Source organism: Salmo trutta, chromosome 6 (genome assembly GCF_901001165.1).
Source record: "Salmo trutta chromosome 6, fSalTru1.1, whole genome shotgun sequence".
Classification (NCBI taxonomy): Eukaryota; Metazoa; Chordata; class Actinopteri; order Salmoniformes; family Salmonidae; genus Salmo; species Salmo trutta.
This window is the reverse complement of record NC_042962.1, coordinates 39207323-39228486: the sequence shown is the minus strand read 5'-3', so window position 1 is coordinate 39228486 and position 21164 is coordinate 39207323. Positions and strand designations below refer to the sequence as shown.

The window sequence follows — 21164 nt, the reverse complement described above, 5'->3', positions numbered from 1 at the left end:
TTACCTCGACTAACCGGTGCCCCGCACATTGACTATTGTTATTTTACTGCTGCTCTTTAACCTTTCTAGGGTATGTGGGACGAAATCGTCCCACCTACTCAACAGCCAGTGGAATCCTGTGGCGCAATATTCCAATACCTTAGAAATGCTATGACTTCAATTTCTCAAACATATGACTATTTTAGACCATTTTAAAGACAAGACTCTCGTTAATCTAACCACACTGTCCGATTTCAAAAAGGCTTTACAACGAAAGCAAAACATTAGATTATGTTAGCAGAGTACCCAGCCAGAAATAATCAGACACCCATTTTTCAAGCTAGCATATAATGTCACAAAAACCAAAACCACAGCTAAATGCAGCACTAACCTTTGATGATCTTCATCAGATGACACTCCTAGGACATTATGTTATACAATACATGCATGTTTTGTTCAATCAAGTTCATATTTATATCAAAAAACAGCTTTTTACATTAGCATGTGACGTTCAGAACTAGCATACCCACCACAAACTTCCGGTGAATTTACTGAATTACTCACGATAAACGTTCACAGAAACATAACAATTATTTTAAGAATTATAGATACAGAACTCCTTTATGCAATCGCGGTGTCTGATTTTAAAATAGCTTTTCGGCAAAAGCACATTTTGCAATATTCTGAGTAGATAGCTCGCCATCACGGGCTAGCTATTTTGACACCCACCAAGTTTGGCACTCACCAAACTCAGATTTACTATAAGAAAAATTGGATTACCTTTGCTGTTCTTCGTCAGAATGCACTCCCAGGACTTCTACTTCATCCACAAATGTTGTTTTGGTTCAAAATAATCCATAGTTATGTTCAAATATCCTCTGTTTTGTTCTTGCATTCAAGACACTATCCGAACGGTGACGCGCAGACGCGTATCGTGACAAAAAAATTATAAATATTCCATTACCGTTCTTCGAAGCATGTCAAACACTGTTTAAAATACATTTTTATGCAATTTTTCTCGTAAAAAAGCGATAATATTCCGACCGGGAGACGTCCTTTCCGTTCAAAGACTCAAAATCTAAAATGGACTCTTCACGTGCACACGTACGCCCGTCTCATTGTTCTCAGATCGACCACTTACCAAATGCGCTACTGTTTTTCAGCCATGGGCTGCAAAGTCATCATTCAACGTTCTGGCGCCTTCTGGGAGCCTATGGGAGCCTCAGAAAGTGTCATGTTACAGCAGAGATCCTTTGTTTTCAATAAAGAGAGTATAGAAGGCCAAGAAATGGTCAGAGAGGGCACTTCTTGTACAGAATCTTGTCAGGTTTTTGCCTGCCATATGAGTTCTGTTATACTCACAGACACCATTCAAACAGTTATAGAAATGATATGCAGTTATAGAAATTATATGCATATTCTAGTTTCTGGGCAGTATTAATAACCAGATTAAATCGGGTACGTTTTTTATCCGGATGTGAAAATACTGCCGCCTACCCTAGAGAGGTTATTAACTTCTTGGTGACAGGGGGCAGTATTCAGAAATTCAGATGAATAACGTGCCCAAATTAAACTTCCTGCTACTCGGGCCCAGAAGGTAGGATATGCATATTATTAGTAGATTTGGATAGAAAACACTATGAAGTTTCTAAAACTGTTTGAATGATGTCTGTGAGTATAACAGAACTCATATGCCAGGAAAAAACCTAACCAGGAAGTGGTTGTAGTTTTTCAAGTGATTCCCTATCCAACTACAGTGTCTGTGGGGTCATTTTGCACTTCCTAAGGCTGTCACTAGATGTCAACAGTCTTTAGAACCTTGTTTCATGCTTCTACTGTTACTGGGAAGAGAATAAGAGCTGTCTCAATCCTGGGACCAATGAGTTGTTTACTGTGCGGGCACGTCGTTCCTTCTTTTTCCTCTGTATTGTCTGGTTGGAATATTATCGAAGATTTATGTTAAAAAGACCCTAAGGATTGATTGTAAACATCGTTTGACATGTTTTTTCGAACGGTAATGGAACTATTTGACTTTTTGTCTCGGGTTTTGCGCTTGCGCATCATGCCTTTGGAATAGTGATCTGAACGCGCGAACAAAACGGAGGTATTTGGACATAAATACGGAGTTTATCAAACAAAACGAACATTTCTTGTGGAAGTAGGAGTCCTGGGAGTGCATTCCGACAAAGATCAGCAAAGGTAAGTGAAGATTTATAATACTATTTCTGAGTTTTGTTGACTCCAGAACTTGGCGGGTAATTGTATAGCTTGCTTTGATGGCTGAGCTCTGTACTCAGAATATTGAACAATGTGCTTTTGCCGTAAAGCTATTTTGAAATCTGACACAGCGGTTGCATTAAGGAGAAGTGTATCTATAATTCTTTCAATAACTGTTGTAAATTTTATCAACGTTTATGATGAGTATTTTTGTAAATTGATGTGCTCATTCACCGGAAGTTTTGGAGGCAATACATTTTCTGAACATCACGTGCCAATGTAAAATGGTGTTTTTGGATATAAATATGAACTTTATCAAACAAAACATACATGTATTGTGTAACATTGAGTCCTGGGAGTGTCATCTGATGAAGATTATCAAAGGTTAGTGATTAATTTTAGCTGTATTTCTGGTTTTTGTGACGCCTCTCCTTGCTTGGAAAATGGCTGTGTGGTTTTTCTTGTTTAGGCGTTGTCCTAACATAATCTAATGTTATGCTTTCGCCGTAAAGCCTTCTTGAAATCGGACAATGTGGTTGGATTAACGAGAAGTGTATCTTTAAAATGGGATATAATAGTTGTATGTTTGAGAAATGTGAATAATGAGATTTTTGTTGTTTTGTATTTGCTGCCCTGCTATTTCACTGGCTGTTGAATAGTGTCCCACATGTCCCAGAGAGGTTAAAAGTTAATTTGTGGAATTTCTTTCCTTCTTAATGTGTTTGAGCCAATCAGTTGTGTGGTGGCAAGGTAGGAGTGTATACAGAAGATAGCCCATATTATGGCAAGAACAGCTCAAATAAGCAAAAAGAAATGACAGTCTATCATTACTTTAAAACATGGTCAGTCAATCAGGAGAATGAAGAACTTTGAAAGTTTCTTCAAGTGCAGTCGCTAAAACCATCAAGCGCTATGATGAAACTGGCTCTCATGAGGACCGCCACAGGAAAGGAAGACGCAAAGTTACCTCTGCTACAGAGGATAAAATCATTAGAGTTACCAGCCTCAAAAATTGCAGCCCAAAAAAATGCTTCACAGAGTTCAAGTTACAGACACATCTCAACTATTCAGAGGACACTACGTGAATCAGGCCTTCATGGTTGAATTGCTGCAAAGAAACCACTACTAAAGGACACCAATAAGAAGAAGATACGTGCTTGGGCCAAGAAACACGTGCAATGAACATTAGACTGGTGGAAATCTGTCTTTTGGTCTGATGAGTGTCTTTTTGAGACGCAGAGTTGGTGAACGGATGATCTCCGCATGTGTGGTTCCCACGGTGAAGCATGGAGGAGGAGGTGTGATGGTGTGAGGGTGCTTTGCTGGTGACACTGTCAGTGATTTATTTAGAATTCAAGGCACACTTAACCAGCATGGATACCACAGCATTCTGCAGCGATACGCCATCCCATCTGGTTTGCACTTAGTGGGATTATCATTTGTTTTTTTCAACAGGACAGTGACCCAACCTACCTCCAGGCCGTGTAAGAGCTATTTGACCAAGAAGGAGAGTGATGGAGTGCTGCATCAGATGACCTGCCCTCCACAATCACCCAATCTCAACCCAATTGAGATGTTTTGGGATGAGTTGGACCGCAGAGTGAAGGAAAAGCAGCCAACAAGTGCTCAGCATATGTGGGAACTCCTTCAAGACTGTTGGAAAAGCATTTCAGGTGAAGCTGGTTGAGAGAATGCCAAGAGTGTGCAAAGCTGTCATCAAGGCAAAGGATGGCTACTTTGAAGAATCTAAAATCTAAAATATATCTTAATTTGTTAAACACTTTTTTGGTTACTACATGATTCCATGTGTTATTTTATGGTATTGATGTATTCATTATTTTTATACAATGTAGTAAATAGAAAAAATAAAGAAAAACCCTTGAATGAGTAGGTGTGTCCAAAATTTTGACTGGTAAAAAAAAGAGACTAGCATGGTCTTCACTCCATTTATTTATAATATAATAATAATTATAGGGTGTGCATTTGATGTAGAGACACTCGAAGGTCATACCCTGACACTGATAGAAAGTCAGATATTGTTTCATACTCCTAATGGTTAAGGTAAGAATTCGAGGTTGGGCAATCTGATCCTAGATATGTGCTTCGGGAGCAACTTCTACCTCTAAGGCAGGTTATCTGGTTTGCTAATAAATCTTTGCCCACTAGAGGGCCACCTCTCCCCCTACATGTGTGTGTGAGGGAGAGAGCAGCATCGTCCTGAGTCAACAGTGGTGAAGCAACCCAGGAAGTTTCAGTAGTGAAGCCAGCCAGGAAGAGATGGAGCCGCAGGATAGAGAACACACGCACGACATCTTGGTTTATCATAGGGGCACATGGCTCATTTTTATTTATTTATTTTATTTAACCTTTAGTTAACTAGGCAAGTCAGTTAAGAACAAATTCTTATTTACAATGACGGCCTACCCCGCAGACCCGGACAACACTGGGCCAATTGTGCGCCGCCCTATGGGACTCCCAATCACAGCCAGATGTGATGTAGCCTGGATTCAAACCAGGTACTGCAGTGAGATGCAGTGTATTAGACCACTGCGCCACTCAGGAGCATATGCCTGACAGGGATATAGGCCTATGCTTGAGCTAAACTAACATCCACAGTCAGTCATAGCATAGGACTGCAGAGTTAGCCAGGTTCATAACAGCGGTTGTGTAACAGTGCCACAGTCAGAGAGCGAGGTAGAGTGAGCGCCGACCTAGAAGATGGTAAACAAGTGACATCAGCTACTGCTGCTGCTGCCGATGCCGTGGCATGCTTCTGCTCACTCCAGGGTGAGGGGGGAATGCAGGATAGGATTTGAAGGGGTATGTGGGGGGGTAGTATCATCCGGGACTGGCAGGTTTGTACTGCTCATCCTTCACAGAGGTACTGGATATGGAACATGTTTGGATCTTGACTTAACTGTAAGTAAGCTTCTACTGTGACTGTTATGGTTCTAATACCAGGGGAGGTATTTATCAATCCTAGATCAGCACTCCTACTCTGAGACGCTTTATGAATACGGACTTGCTGCAGTAATTATATCCCAGAAACAGTGATGATGATCCATCCCTCATTAAAACTGTTGCGGAAAACAAGTGTCCAGTAATTATAAAATGTCCATTAATTATAATCCACATAATAATTCACATTTCCTGTTGCTGCAGGATAATTATCCTGCTGTAGCAAACTGGTTCAAATTAAGATCCTACATCTGTATCCAGTCTGCTGTCTACCCAATGTGAATTTCAACACACACTTTCTCTCTCACATTCACAAGTGATCGACACAGGACATGATGCTATTTGTCGACACAGGACATGGTGCTATTTGTCCTTTGAATTGTACAGCACCCCGTGGTTACATCACACGGCTGGCTGGCCAGCGGCTACACAGAGAGAGATCAACAGGGTGGCCAGCTCGCCACTGCCTTGACCTTTGACCTGTTGGCTTATGGCAGCGGATAACAGTCCGGACGGGAGTGGACCAGATGAACGGATTACGCTCTGTGTCCATCCACAGGCATGGTTTGAATCCAGGAGCCAACTAGGTTGAACAAAATCTTGAGCAAGGCACTTAACCCTAATTGCTATGTAAGTCACTCTGAGTAAGAGTGTCTGCTAAAAAATGTATGTTGTTTTCTTGATATTGGAGAGGATTCCCATTTACCCTGTTGTGGCTAATTTCTGCATTACCAAATGAGAAGAGTTACAAACACACCAGTCCGAGTTAAACTACATCTTTAATACTTAAGATACTTTTGCAAAAGTACTTGACCCCCAATAATGCACTCTCTCGAATTAACCATTGAATGAGGTAATTACACAATGGCTACAGAGATCTTTTATAGCAACGATACACCCCCTTCAACGTACATTGACAAACCACAGATACTTAGTAACAATTCACAAAGGTTAAGTTTTATATGACAGATATCCATAAAACACAGCAGACAGTAACTGCTATGTCAACCTGGTTCATTGAATAGCCCAGTATCTGGTCTCCTTAGAACCGTCCCTCCCTGGTATGGTATAGAACAAAAACACCATTTCATCCAATGGCATATATCAATTGTCAACTCTAGATACTCCCATTTCAAGCAAACCCCCTCTTGACCCTACTCCTGGACAGGCTCACTGGGGAGTGAGCCTCTAGGCCATATATTATCACAGGATAAGTGCGAGATCTAAGAGAGGACATACAAGGGTCCATTTACTGCCATAATCCTCCCCACAATAAAGAAAAGGAGGGAGTGACTTGCTCACAGACATTGTGGAGACAAGTCATTGGTTCCCCATTAATCACGCCATCCCTTCACATGGTTTAAGAATAAGCAAAGACACATTCCCATGACGACAAATCTGACCTCTCCCCTCTCTGGGCCCCAAGTGTCTGAGCCCCAGCTAAGGTAGATGTGCAACTGAAAAGACACCAGAGTCCAATGGACACTTTCTAATGACAAGTACCTCAAATAAGCATATTATACTAATAAAACATCTTAATTATCTATGTTACCCAACTAATTCTGATTCGTCCACGACAACCCTTACTCCCCTAAGGATATATCGCCAGTCAAGTGATAAGGTGGTTTAATGGTGGTTTGTACATACACTGTTAATAAGGGCACAAGGCGAGACCCAGATGCAGACACAGTAGGCAGATGGTTTGAGTCTCTGATATTTATTACAATCCAAGGGGTAGGCAAGTTCATGGACAGGCAAAAGATCAAAACCAGGTCGGAGTCCAGGAGGTACAGATTGGCAGGCAGGCTCAAGGGCAGGGCAAGCAGAATGGTCAGGCAGGCGGGTTCAGAGTCCAGACAGGCAAGGGTCACAATCAGGGGGGGCTATCAAAACAGAGCGAAGGGAAAAAGCAGGAGAACGGGAAACAACACACTGGTTGACTTGACAAACAAGACAAACTGGCAACAGACAAGCAGGGAACACAGGAATAAGTACCCAGGGACTTATGAGGAAAACACCTGGAGAAGGGTGGAGACAATCACAAAGTCAGGTGAAACAGATCAGGGTGTGACACTGTTACATACAAGGACCAGGGGTGGAATTTCCACATTTTGACTGACATTTTTTCCCTTTCCAAAAACTCTTTCCCCTATACCTTTTTCAGGCCTCTGGGATTTGTGGTGAGAACAGAGAACAACTGAGCACATTACAACACACACTGGAACCTGTCCCAGTCATCACAACCATGGACATGAGGTCACAGAACATCTCCCTCTTACTCAACCTACCCAAGATATCACAGGCTCTCCTTAAATGATTTGCCTAATCAAAGTGAATTCTTCCGCTGCTCTATGTTCGCTACATAGATCAGTCTTAAACTGCCATCATTTAAATATTTATTTTTTTATGTCAAAATAAGGGGTATTGTACAAAACAAAATAACCAGTGATTGGATCATAAAAGCCTGTGACAAATTTTCAAACCACTGCTTTACCCACGTGTGTTCTGGCTCTGGCCCAGCCCATCGATTTCTGGGACCAGCGCTAGCAGCGCTAGCAAACCTCATATCTGAATTCCATTCTAGAATTCGTAGGGGAGGAACTCAGAGCCAGATTCAGAAACGGGATTAAATTATTCTGGCCCGGGAGCCCCGAGTTGGCGTGTTTCGCACCGGGTGAAAATTGATTGCATTCGTTTTGGAGCCAGGTGCCCTACTCAAAGCCCATGGCGAAGTTGGCTCAAATGAAACGTGAAGTAATTAGCACGTGGAGTAATGAGTAGGATTATGTTTTGTCAAATGCAAACGTGATTGCTTTTGATAAAAACGCTATATCTGCCTTCCCAATGAAAACTAGTTAGAAATGTCAAACATATTGTAGCGACCCTGGTTTATTAACATGGATTTTCGACTCTGCCACTTGAGCAGGCTTTTGTGGCACAGTCGATGGCGCGCTGGACTTTGAGGGTTCAAGATGTGTTCCCTGCCTGTTTCATTACATTGGTGTTGGAAGGGATCAGACCTGCCATCCATGACAATGTATGTGCTTGACCAGTGACCGCGTTCCTGTAAGACTGCGTCCTATGGTCTAGTGTGAGGACGCGCTCTTTGAGGGAGTTGTGTAGCGACCCTTGTTTATAAGCGAAGATATCGACTTTGTCAATTGAGCATGCCTTTGTGGCACAGTCGAGACGCGCTGGACAAGGCCCGCACGCTGGTGGCAGCCCGGGATGGCACTAAACAGTTCCCCATGCATTGCCAATCAACCCGGATGTAATATAATTCTGGCCACATTTTGACTCAGTGGCGCTTCTCGGTGCAGGACGTGGAAGAGGGAGGGATGCACACACTAAACAGGAACAGGAATAGGTGCATCACCGGTCACTGAGCTAGCAAGCTAAAGTTAGCTAGTTAGTCGCATAAATGTACGCTCAGCCTGTTAATTATTTCTGTCCGATTTGACTTATCTTACGAAGTCAGCATGGCTTAACATAGTTTCTTTCGTTTTTGACCTCGACATTGTTGCTCGATAGGTATTTTCATGGCTAACATGCTGTCGCTGTTAGCTAGCTAACCTCATATCTGGATGCCTCACTCTAGTTCCCGAAAGAGAGCAGCATACTGGTAAGTCAACTTTGCTTTCAAATATTGTAATCATCTGTAAAGTTGTTTTACATGTAATCATACAAGCTAGATATATATATTTTGTTAAAAAGCCTGTTGTCATTCATTGGTTGTTTCTTTGGAGCTAGCTAGCTAAACTATCACTAGCTAGCTAGGTGGATAATAATGTGATGTACCGTAGGCGACAGTACCGTTACAGAATTACTGAATGACAACAATATAGCCTATATAGTCACTACTAGTTGGTAAGTTGGTTGATATGGGGTGCAGTAGGCTACAGTACAACATTCCTAAATTATAACAACGTAGCCTTGTGACCAGCTAGTAGTTGGTTGATCGGTTAGGGTACAGTATACAGCAACAATAGCCGTCCTACTGTTTTGTTATTCGTTGGGTCCCATGACAAACTTATGTTATTTTTGACATGGTAAAATAAGCTAATGGTTGTGTACACTCTCGCTAGATAGAATTGTGTGGTTTGGTGGCAGATTTTCAAAAGAAAATAGACATACAGTATATCATAATCAATTCTCAATCAGATGAGGTACACAGCTAACCCATATTGAATTTCATTCATTCTTAAATGTGGATACCAATTATTGTTAATATTCCAATTCTCTGGGCTGCCCATTCCCAAACCTGAAGCCAACTGTCCCCAGCAGGAAAGACCAGGTAAAAGTGTTGGCTTAAGGTACAACTTCCTATTGAAGAAATGTAAGACAACTCAATGTCATATTTACTGACATGAATTGAAGCATATAGAAGCAATCTATCAAATGTATTTTATAAAGCCCCGTTTACATCAGCAGTTGTCACAAAGTGCTTAAGCAGATACCCGGGTTAAAGGCAGGAACCTAGAGAGGAACCAGGCTCTGGGGGGTGGCCAGTACTCTTCTGTCTGTGCTGGTGGAGATTATAAAAGAGTACAGCCATTTAGGCCAGATTATTCTTCAAGACGTTTCAGTGTTCATAGATGACTAGCAGTGTCAAATAATAGAGGGTGCAATAGTTCAGCACCTCAGGTGTAAATGCCAGTTGGCTCTTCGTAGCTGAGCATTTAGAGGTTGAGACAGTAGGTCCGGTAGAGAGAGGCAGGATCAAACAGCGGGTCTGGGACAAGGTAGTACCTCCGGTGAGCCTTGAGCGGGTCAGGGTTCCATAGCTGCAGACAGAAACAGCAGAGACTGGATCAGCAGCACGACCAGGTGGACTGGAGACAGGGAAAGCCAGGAGTCGTCAGGTCAGGTTGTCCCGAGGCATGGTCCTAGAGCTCATGTCCTAGGACCTAATTTAACTTGAGTGTAGACTAAGCCATAGAGATTTGTAACATAATTTACCGTACTTGTAAATCCAGATCTGAATATTTGAAATCCTTTTTATTGTATGCTGTTGATAGTCATTTTTTTCCAAAGCTAATCACTGAATGTCCTACTACAAGGATGTGGCCAGGTTGACACTTCTAAGTCATAATAACACAGAACACACACACACATATATCAGATTGCAAGGGTAAGTACAATGAGCAGTTGGAAAAAATAAGTCTGCTGTGTGGGTTGCCAGACACACACACAAACGTAATTCATTTGTTGTATTGTATTTATTATGGATCCCCATTAGCTGCTGCCAAGACAGCAGTTACTCTTCTTCGGGTCCAGCAAAATTAAGGCAGTTATACAATTTTAAAAACATTACAATACATTCACAACACATTAAGTGTGTGCCCTCAGGCCACTACTCTACTACCATATATATACAACACAAACTCCTTGTGTACGTGTGTGCACAGTGCGTATGTTATCACGTTTATGCATGTCTCTTCACAGTCCCCGCTGTTCCATAAGGTGTCTTTTTATCTGTTTTTTAAGTCTAATTTTACTGCTTGCATGAGTTACTTGATGTGGAATAGAGTTCCATGTAGTCATGACTCTATGTACTACTGTGCGCCTCCCATAGTCTGTTCTGTTTAGGTTAGTGTGTAGTCAAGGCTTTGTCATTAAAATTATATTGTGCCTATTTTTCAGATCTGCCAAACTGCTCGGTGGGTGACAGGTAACCGTCTTTCCACCAAGCTGTTCCAGGCCTGGAGTGCCACGCTGGAACTTCCAGAGGCTTGTAGACCTGAAGCAGTGTGATGTGGTCCAGGTAATTATCAAACACACGTATACACACTCAATCACTCACTCTGTCTTGTTGTATAATTATTTTAACCTAAGAAAATTGTTCCTCTCTGTCGTCTGCTCCTGCATCTGCTACACCGACCACAACATGAATGTATACACACATGCACACTCTCCCACACTTGGGGCTCTATTCAATCACATCCGCTCAATCACCTTAAGCGGACATTGCCATTGGCTGCACGGAGTTGCATTAACAGAAATATCATGCCGCCCTATTTACAAGTTAGAACAGTGGAATTTGAGATGTAATCTACACCTCAATTAGGCTGATAGAAATCCTCATTATTTAGTTTAACCTTTCTGGGCAAGCGTCCCACCTACTCAACAGCCAGTTGAATCCCGTGGCACGTTATTCAAATACCTTAGAAATGCTATTACTTCAATTTCTCAAACATATGACTATTTTACAGCATTTTAAAGACAAGACTCTTGTTAATCTAACCACACTGTCCGATTGCAAAAAGGCTTTACAACGAAAGCAAAACATTAGATTATGTCAGCAGAGTACCCAGCCAGAAATAATCAGACACCCATTTTTCAAGCTAGCATATAATGTCACATAAACCCAAACCACAGCTAAATGCAGCACTAACCTTTGATGATCTTCATCAGATGACAATCTTGGGACATTATGTTATACAATACATGTATGTCTGTTCAATCAAGTTCATATTTATATAAAAAAAACAGCTTTTTACATTAGCAGGTGACTAGCATGTGACTAGCATTCCCACCGAACACTTCTGGTGAATTTACTAAATTACTCACGATAAACGTTCACAAAAAACATAACAATTATTTTAAGAATTATAGATACAGAACTCCTCTATGCACTCGATATGTCCGATTTTAAAATAGCTTTTCGGTGAAAGCACATTTTGCAATATTCTAAGTAGATAGCCCGGCATCACAGGGCTAGCTATTTAGACACCCAGCAAGTTTATCACTCACCAAAGTCAGATTTACTATAAGAAAAATGTTATTACCTTTGCTGTCTTCGTCAGAATGCACTCCCAGGACTTCTACTTCAATAACAAATGTTGGTTTGGTCCCAAATAATCCATTGTTATATCCAAATAGCGGCGTTTTGTTCGTGCGTTCAAGACACTATCCGAAAGGGTAAATAAGGGTTACGAGCACGACGCATTTCGTGACAAAAAAATTCTAAATATTCCATTACCGTACTTCGAAGCATGTCAACCGCTGTTTAAAATCAATTTTTATGCCATTTTTCTCGTAAAAAAGCGATAATATTCCGACCGGGAAATCGTTTTTTATTACAAAGAGAGTGAAAGAAAAAGCATGCTATCCCCTCATGCACGAGCCTCAGTCTGATGGCCCTCTGATAGAGCACTTGCCAAACGCGCTAGTGTGTTTCAGCCTGGGCTTTGAATTACGTCATTCAGCTTTTTCCTGGGTTCTGAGAGCCTATGGGAGCCGTAGGAAGTGTCACGTCATGCCAGAGATCCCCTGTTTTTGTTAGAGATGATCAAGGAGGGCAAGAAATGGTCAGACAGGCCACTTCCTGTAAGGAATCTTCTCAGGTTTTGGCCTGCCAAATGAGTTCTGTTATACTCACAGACACCATTCAAACAGTTTTAGAAACTTTAGGGTGTTTTCTATCCAAAGCCAATAATTATATGCATATTCTAGTTACTGGGCAGGAGTAGTAACCAGATTAAATCGGGTACGTTTTTTATCTGGCCGTGCAAATACTGCCCCCTAGCCCCAACAGGTTAATGATTTAGAATTTGAGCGTCATTATTTCTATTGCTACAAATTCTCTTTCTGAACTTGTAACGCGAGTAGCACGGGTGTGGTTTTGTGACAATGATCAAGAGCTGCTTCTTACCAAGGGCCTTCCCTGTGGCTCAGTTGGTAGAGCATGGGGTTTGCAACGCCAGCATGGTGTGTGCAATGCCAGGGTTGTGGGTTCGATTCCCACGGGGGGCCAGTACAAAAAAAAAAATGCATGAAATGAAATGTATGCATTCACTACTGTAAGTTGCTCTGGATAAGAGCGTCTGCTAAATGACTAAAATGTAAAAAAAAATGTTTTAATGTTGACAGATCCAACGCAGTTATACCTCAGACACCACCAAAGCATCAGCTATGCGGGTGTCGGCTATCGCCGGTTAATGCTTGATCTGATTGAATCTAGGCCTTACACTCATTCAGTCTATTTAGTTGGATGATTATTGTCAGTTAAGAAAATTGTACCTCTATTTTAGATCTGCCACGCCCAGTAGTTCAGCTGCAGTCACTGCAGTCTTCTGCTGTGGTAGTTAATTTACCGGCTGCACCAATGCCTACTACACTGGCCGTGAAAGGAGAAACTTTTGGTTATTCCCGGATGGATACAGGTCATTCAGAATTATATTGCGTATGCTCACTCACACCAACAGATGTACACACAGACATGTTTTGAGCTGTATACTTACTGTCACTTTGCTTCTCTCTTTCAGATCTTCCATGCACTCCACCACTGCCTGACAGCCTCACCCAGAAGTGCATACACTGGGCCTATCAGAGATGGGTGGCTGTTAAGGAAAAATAAAACATGCACACACACACACATTATCCACAATGTAAATAAGTTGTAATTACTTAATGTTTGCTCCATTTTATTTTAGGATTATAGATATCTACTCCTTTATAGCCATTCTCAATATCTACATAATTACTCAAACTATCTATCAAATCAAAGTGTGATTGATAATATTGTAAAAGACTATGGCTTAATGTGTACAGTTTGAGGAAATTATGAGTGCTTTTTTTCTGAGTTGAAAAACATGCCTCGCTCACACACATTAGACCCAATGTAAATCAGTTGTAATAACTTGTTTATTTTATGTATGGTTAATTTTATTTGAGGAAAATATCTGCAATAAAGTACATTCACAGTTAAAGCAATGTCTATTTCTCAGAATACAATGTGTGTCCAGAAGGAAGTCGGCAGACCTGCAACCCTTGGACTGTGCAGGTTTTGTCATCTGGAGATGGGGAGGAAGAGTGCAGTTTAAAGGTTTATCATTAATATTCTATAATGATTACATATTAGAACAATACATAATAGTGTCCAATAGTTACTGTATTGTGATTGTTTAGTGTTTTATTTACTTAATCCTTCCCAAGGAGGGATCGAACCATGTCTCAAGCAGCAGAAAAGGTCAAATAAGGTCACCAAAATGTCCATTAGAGCTATACACGACTGGCCCTTTGTGGGTAGCCAGCACTTCTGCTTCAAAACAAGCCGCTATGCTTTTTGTTGTTGTATTTAACGTTTATTTAACTAGGCAAGTCAGTTAAGAACAAATTCTTATTTACAATGACAGCCAAACCTGGACGACGCCGGGCCAGTTGTGTGCCGCCCTATGGGACTCCCAATCACGGCCAGTTGTGATACAGCCTGCACCAATTAATGATAACATTAGTATGATCTAATGTACTGTGAAGGTATCCCATATTGCGTAATCCTGGGGCTTAATTTAAAAACGGAAACTAAAGAGACCTAGCCAAGAAGGGGGCTCTGGTATAAAAACAAAGGTATAACATTTAGGTAAAAGGGGTAAAAATACCATATCTGTGTCACAAATGGCACCATATTTCCTAGCACACTACTTTTGAACAGAGCCCTATAGACCCCACTCATGAAAAATACTACTGAATTACTACACAAAACCTATTTGAGCAGTAGTGAAAGTGTAGTTTATGCACTACTCAAGATACACAAGTAGAGTTTTGTAGTGTTCAGTAGGAAAACAGTAGTTTCCAGTGGTAATCAGGTAGATATTTTTAATACTTGGTACTACACTAGAGCCAGACTACCGGCTTTTCTCGACCACAGAAGAAGTCAAAACAGGAAGGAGTAGTATTTAGCTAGCAATAATCTTCCATCCTTTGTAGTCCTCTCTTTCATAGCCCTGTAGGTTTTTAGGATATACCCAAAAGCTCAGTAGTTACACAGTAGTCATTAAGGGAAAATGTAAATAAATTGGAAATACATAGTGTTCACCAGTAGTGAAGCATCCCAATGTATCACTCATTACTACTTAAATTACTACATAAATCACTACTGGTTTATTACACATCTCAATAGCAATCAAGTAGTAAAACCAGTAGGTTTTGTGTAGATCTTGTGTAGTAGTGATGAGTAGTAATTCAGTAGTACTTTTTCATGAGGGTAATGTACTACATAGGGAATAGGATGCCATTTGGGACACAGACCTTGAGTAAACAGACCAGGTGGATGTTTGGGTTGTTAGAGGCCGGAGGTTAAATTCAGAGGACATTGTCTCGTAATTGTTATCTAATCCTGTAACTTAATTTAGAGTCTCGCATAAAATAGCTGTTGTGTATTTTGTGGTCTTGATGCATGGTGTGCCAACTGGGTTTTGAACCCAGGTTGTCTGTGCACCAGAAGACAGTGTTCGGCCGCTAAACTGATGCAAGCTAAAACCTGGGCATTTGTTTGGGGAGTTAATACTAGTCTCAGGCAAGTTTACTCATCACATAAGCATGATGGGGCAACGCATTGGGCAATGCCACTTTTTGTTTGACTTCCTTGAGTGCAGGTTTTCCTTTTACAGTTTCAATGCCATTGAAGGCATATATTCCCCTCAGAAAATGTCTTGTTTTAGAAGACTTTATTTCAATGTGCCTATCCAATATGCATCAGTTAAGATATCTGTCACAGTGAGTTTGTTAGCAGACATGGTCTAGCCACTCTAGACCTGAAATGCAACTATCTCCAAATGAATGAATGTTAAATCAGTTCTTACATCTATTATAGACCTGGCCAAACAAGTGTGACCTGTGACTGCAGTGTAATCAATTAAAAAACAAGCCGACCTAGAAACCTTAGTTTAGCATAATCAGTTTAACTCAATGGGGAAGCTCCTAGTCTCTGGGAATTAAGTAAACATTTGGGGAATTGAAGATCTGCTTGCAAATGGGCACACAGTCCCCATTTTACAGGAGTATTTATTTTTTCTTTGAGCCACTTTCCCATGATCATACCTTTAGCTTTTAACGGGAGCTCGTCCGCGGCAGTCCCAATCTGAAACATTTGGCATGCTTCTCAACCCAATTAGTTGGTAAAGACCTTTAGAGTCTGTTAATCTGTAAACAAACATAGCAAGCCATTCATAGAACCCAACCAGGAAGTGAGCATATATCTAGTTCCATACCCTTTACACTAGGTGTGTGTAGCGACTAGCCTATCTAGTATCTGCTATGCTCACATGCAAATCATAGAGCAATGGCTTGTATTTAAATGATGAGGGCATAGGAACACTTTGAGTTATATAAGGTTATGTATGTCATTAAAGGATAGTTCACTATTTTACAACTTGATGTTAGATGGTTCTTTAACCTGATAGTAGTCTATTGGCCAAGAATAAATGTAATGCAGGATTCCGTTTTTTAAACAGCCACTACAAACTTCAGCTAACCGTAGCCACCATAAGCAATGTAGTCACAGACAGATAGACTGTGTAAATCAGTGGTGTGTGTGTGTGTGTGTGTGTGTGTGTGTGTGTGGTGTAAATCAGCTACTGCAGCTTTACTGCTGAACTCACTGGCACTTGACTTCTCCATGAGTCTGATCCATCAGGGAAACCCTGGGCTGCAGAAGGGCAATCATTAGCCAAGTGTCAAGTTTGATCTCCACATTCAACCCCACAGTTCATGGTTTGGTCATGCAGTGATGTAGTCAAGTCACTGAACAGTCAAGTAGTCCCAGTCGAGTCCCAAGTCCGCAATATCTGATTGTCAGAGTCCGTAGTATTCGAGTCACGAGTCCTTTGGTAGTGCTAAAAGTTAGATTTTGAATTCTGGGACCCCTTTAGGTATAGAAAATATATATTACAAGATTATTTGATGAAACACTGAATTTGGCCTTACTGCTATTAGCCCACACAAACGCATTGAATAACAGATTTGTACGATATAAAAAAGATCAGGAAAAAAAAAAATGTAATCCTAATATTGAGTCGTCGGGCATGGACTCTACAAGGTGTCGAAAGCATGTCAATGCTTACCACAGTTGTTTCAAGTTGGCTGGATGTCCTTTGGGTGGTGGACCATTCTTGATACACACAGGAAACTGTTGAGCATTTAAATATTTTGTCTTGCCCATTCACCCTCTGAATGGCACACATACATAATACATGTCTCAATTGTCTCAAGGCTTAAAAATCCTTCTTTACCTCTCTCCTCCCCTTCATCTACACTGATTGAAGTGGATTTAACAAGTAATAAGGGATCATGACTTTCACCTGGATTCACCTGGTCAGTCTATGTCATGGAAAGAGCAGGTGCCCTTAATGTTTTGTACACTTAGTGTATACTTCCATTCATTTTTCAAACCTACCTTCAGATTAGTCTTGTGAGGCTTGTGGGTGTCCTAGAGCAAAAAAAACAACATGTACGTATGTGTTTGTGAGAGTCTCACCTTTCCACAGAGGGGTCATACTAGTGTTTAGGCCAAACTGTTCGGACGCAACAGGCAGAAGTTTGCAGATTGGGGGTACCGACTTCAGACAAGTTCCGTGACGCTTGTGGGTGTCGTAGAGCAGAACGGAGAACACCATCGTGTTCGTGAGAGTCTCATCTTAGAGTGGTCATATTAAACCGTTTGTGGATGCAAGAGCCGTTTTCGTGAGAAGAGAGATTTATTTTTTAGATGTCTCATGGTCTGACAAACACCGCTGTATCTCGGCCACCTTCCACAGCAGATGTGGAAGGCCGCCATTGGTGGATGTGGTGGATTGAGCCATGTAAAAAAACAGATATCTCTAGTTTAAACAGACGGATTTTGATGGGAATATGTTATTATGCTAATTAGATTTTCGCGGAGCGCAGACATCGTCTCTAGGGGGTTAGGCTACATTTCCTTACAGTGGTGCACATTTGGTAGGCTATATTCACTGAACAAAAAGTTACATTTCATCAGTCAATTGAAATAAATTCAGGCCCTAATCTATGGATTTCAAATGACTGGGAATACAGAGATGCATCAGTTGGTCACCTTAAAAAATAAGGTAGTGGCTTGGGTCAGAAAAACTGTCAGCATCTGGTGTGACCACCATTTGTTTCATGCAGCGCAACACATCTCCTTTGCATAGAGTTGATCAAGCTGTTGATTGTGGCCTGTGGAATGTAGACCCACTCCTCTTCAATGGCTGTTCGAAGTTACTGGCGGGAACTGGAACATGCTGTCGTAAACGTCGATCCAGAGCATAGCAAACATGCTAAAATGGGTGACATGTCTGGTGAGTATGCAAGCCATGGAAGAACTAGGACATTGTGTACAGCTTCCAGGAATTGTGTACAGATCCTTGCGACATGGGGCCGAGCATTATCATGCTGAAACATGAGGTGATGGCGGCGGATGAATAGCACGACATTGGGCCTCAGGATCTCATCAAGATATCTCTGTGCATTCAAATTGCCAACGATAAAAGGCAATTGTATTTGTTGCTCGTAGTTTATGCCTGCCCATACCATAACCCCACCGCCACCATGGGGCACTCTGTTCACAACGTTGACATCAGCAAACCGCTTGCCCATACCACGCCATACACGCTGTCTGCCCAGTACAGTTGAAACCAGGATTAATCCGTGAAGAGCAAACTTCTAGAGTAGGAGAGGATGAGTGATATATAATGAGAAGGATGGGATGATATTGTTCTCCCCTAAGTGGACAGCTGAACAGACATGGGGTACATGATGCAGATTAAGAAATGGAGGAAACTACTCTACACTCTACCGTACATCTCAACAATGTAGAGTAATTTCCTCTCCTTTTCTTAATCTACACTGATCTGAGAAGACATCTGGATAAAGACCTTTCAAATCAGCGCAGATTACAGAAATCAAATAAGGCTGCGTCCCAAATGGCACGCTATTCCCTATGAAGTGCACTACTTTTGACCAGAATCAATATGGCTCTGGTCATAAGTAGTGCACTGTATACAGATGTAGGATCTTAATTTGATCACTATTTTGTTGTGGAGAATTTTTCTATACAGTAGGAAATGCAAACTTGCAGTGTGTTCAAGGTTTAAAAAGGCTTTTAAATGTTGAAATTTCCACTTTAAAATGTCAGACCTTTTTGCCCTAACAAAAAATGATCCATTAATTATAATTCACATTTCTTGTTTCTGCAGGATTATTTTCCTACTATTGCAAACTAGCTCAAATTATGATCCTACATCTGTAGGCAATAGTGTCATTTGGGACACAGCCAGGGAGAGTAAATAACTTTACATTATTGAGATCTCTCTCTGTCAAGACATTCCTCCATGTCACTTTGAACTTGTCTTACAGCTGTGCCAAACTTTAGGGAGCCCCCGGCTTTAGCCTTGTTTGGGTAGCTTTGATTCGAGTTTGGGTACAGCAACTTTACTTTAGGCTTCTCTGCTAGATTTCGCTACAGTCGTGTTGCGTGCCTCCACCCACCATTAAGCCCCTGAAAATGTATGTCTCTGTCTACTCAGTACTGTCTACTCTAAGCTTTAGCCTGGTGCCTGGCATGTTCCAGGCTGCAGTTTACTGGGAGACTGGACACGCAAACAGCACAACCCATGCTGTGAGCAGTGTCACATCCATTACTAACAGGGGGTCATACTGGGACTTGTGTGTGTGTAGCTACAGTACATTGATGGAGCAGTGGCAGTGGCTTACAAGGCTCTCAGCCACCCCGGCTAATAGGATTTGGCTGGGTGCCAAAGGATTCCAAGCTGACAGAAGACTGCTTCAAAGGTCAGGGGTCATAGGAAAACTTAAATAGGAAGCAGCGGGATGCCAAGGCCAAGCAGAGAGAGAAAGGTGGGGGGAGGTTGGGTTTTCTGCATCAAGTTTTGTTGATCTGGTTGATAGGGATTTGATCAGAGCCCCCATTCTTGCCAGGGTTGGGATTTGGTTGAGCAGGTAATTCGTAGGGAAACACGCAGTATTTGAGATCATGAAATTGTTTCCCCAGCCTTAATCTGAATGTTTTTGGTCTTTTGACCTGTTGGTAGTGCGAAGGCAACAGTGTAAATAGCATCAAAACAAGCAGATATCAGGTCATTTTGAGCAAACACACAGCGTAGCAAATCTATTACATGGAGTTTATACCTAGAAATGTCTGCCTCATGGCTCTGGTCCATCCCCACAGACTTACCACAAGGTCAATGAAGGACCCCAAGAGTGTATTAGGTTGTAGTGTGTATGAGCCTGCGTTCACAATGGAACCAATGGAATAGTCCCAATAGAAAAACCCCATGTGGCCCTGCTGAATGGCTCAATCAAAAGTTGAAAGTATTTGAAAGAAAATAAATATTATTCAGACCCAGGTTTGATCTCCACCATACAGCGCTACACTGATGTCATCATGTTATGTCATAAGTCATGTCATATATCATCATGTTATGTATGGATTACATAAAGCTAATCTGTGATCCATCATGCCATTGTTTGCAGTAGCTTATGATGGGACTACTCATTAATGAAGCTGATCTGAGATCTGTCATTCCTGTGTTTTTCCCATAGCCTAATGTTGATACTCCTCAGTAAACATGCCCCGAGGAGTGTGTTTTCACCATGTTCAGCAGCGTGAGCTGATTATGCTGTTATCGTTGGCATGACCATAAAAACCTGGCTATGGCTCATAAAAGAGCTATGCTCTGGGACAGACTGAGCCCGATCGGGGTGTAAACATCATAAAACGGAGGCAGCATAATATCATTGAGTAAGTGCGCACACACACACACATAGATACAGACACGGAAGTGTCAAAGTCTGGCCAGTTGCCAAGAAGTGTGTGTGTGTGTGTGTGTGTGTGTGTGTGTAGAACATTTCCTGTATGATAGAGTATGGCATTAGGTAAAATTACTCTCTTCAGGTGAAACATCCTTTAGGAGTACGGGGTCCGTAACATTACTGATACACTGTAACTGATCACCTTTGAAGTTATTCCATAGAATTAACCATTTTGACCTGAGGAATGTCATTGGATAATGGTTACCACTTATCAATCACTGCTGAAAGTACAAATAACAAGCCTATAATAACCATATAAAAGAGTACGTTAGTGTAAGGGTATTCGGGCAATGTGCAATCAAAGTTTGATTAGGACAAAAGGTAACGCCTCTGAACAAAGTAGTGAATCCATGTGGTGAAATGGTGACGCCATGCTCAAGGTCACATAGACAGATTGTTCG

The 21164-nt window shown here is 41.5% G+C and overlaps 1 long non-coding RNA gene across 1 annotated transcript; it reads left to right on the top strand.

Annotated features, from left to right (window-relative positions):
• Positions 1 to 8461: 8461 nt before the first annotated feature.
• Positions 8462 to 13865, top strand: LOC115195910 (uncharacterized). Its single transcript, XR_003878775.1, has 3 exons — positions 8462 to 8776; positions 10798 to 10918; positions 13422 to 13865. It is a non-coding gene; the product is annotated as an uncharacterized LOC115195910 (long non-coding RNA).
• The last annotated feature ends 7299 nt before the right edge of the window (positions 13866 to 21164 follow it).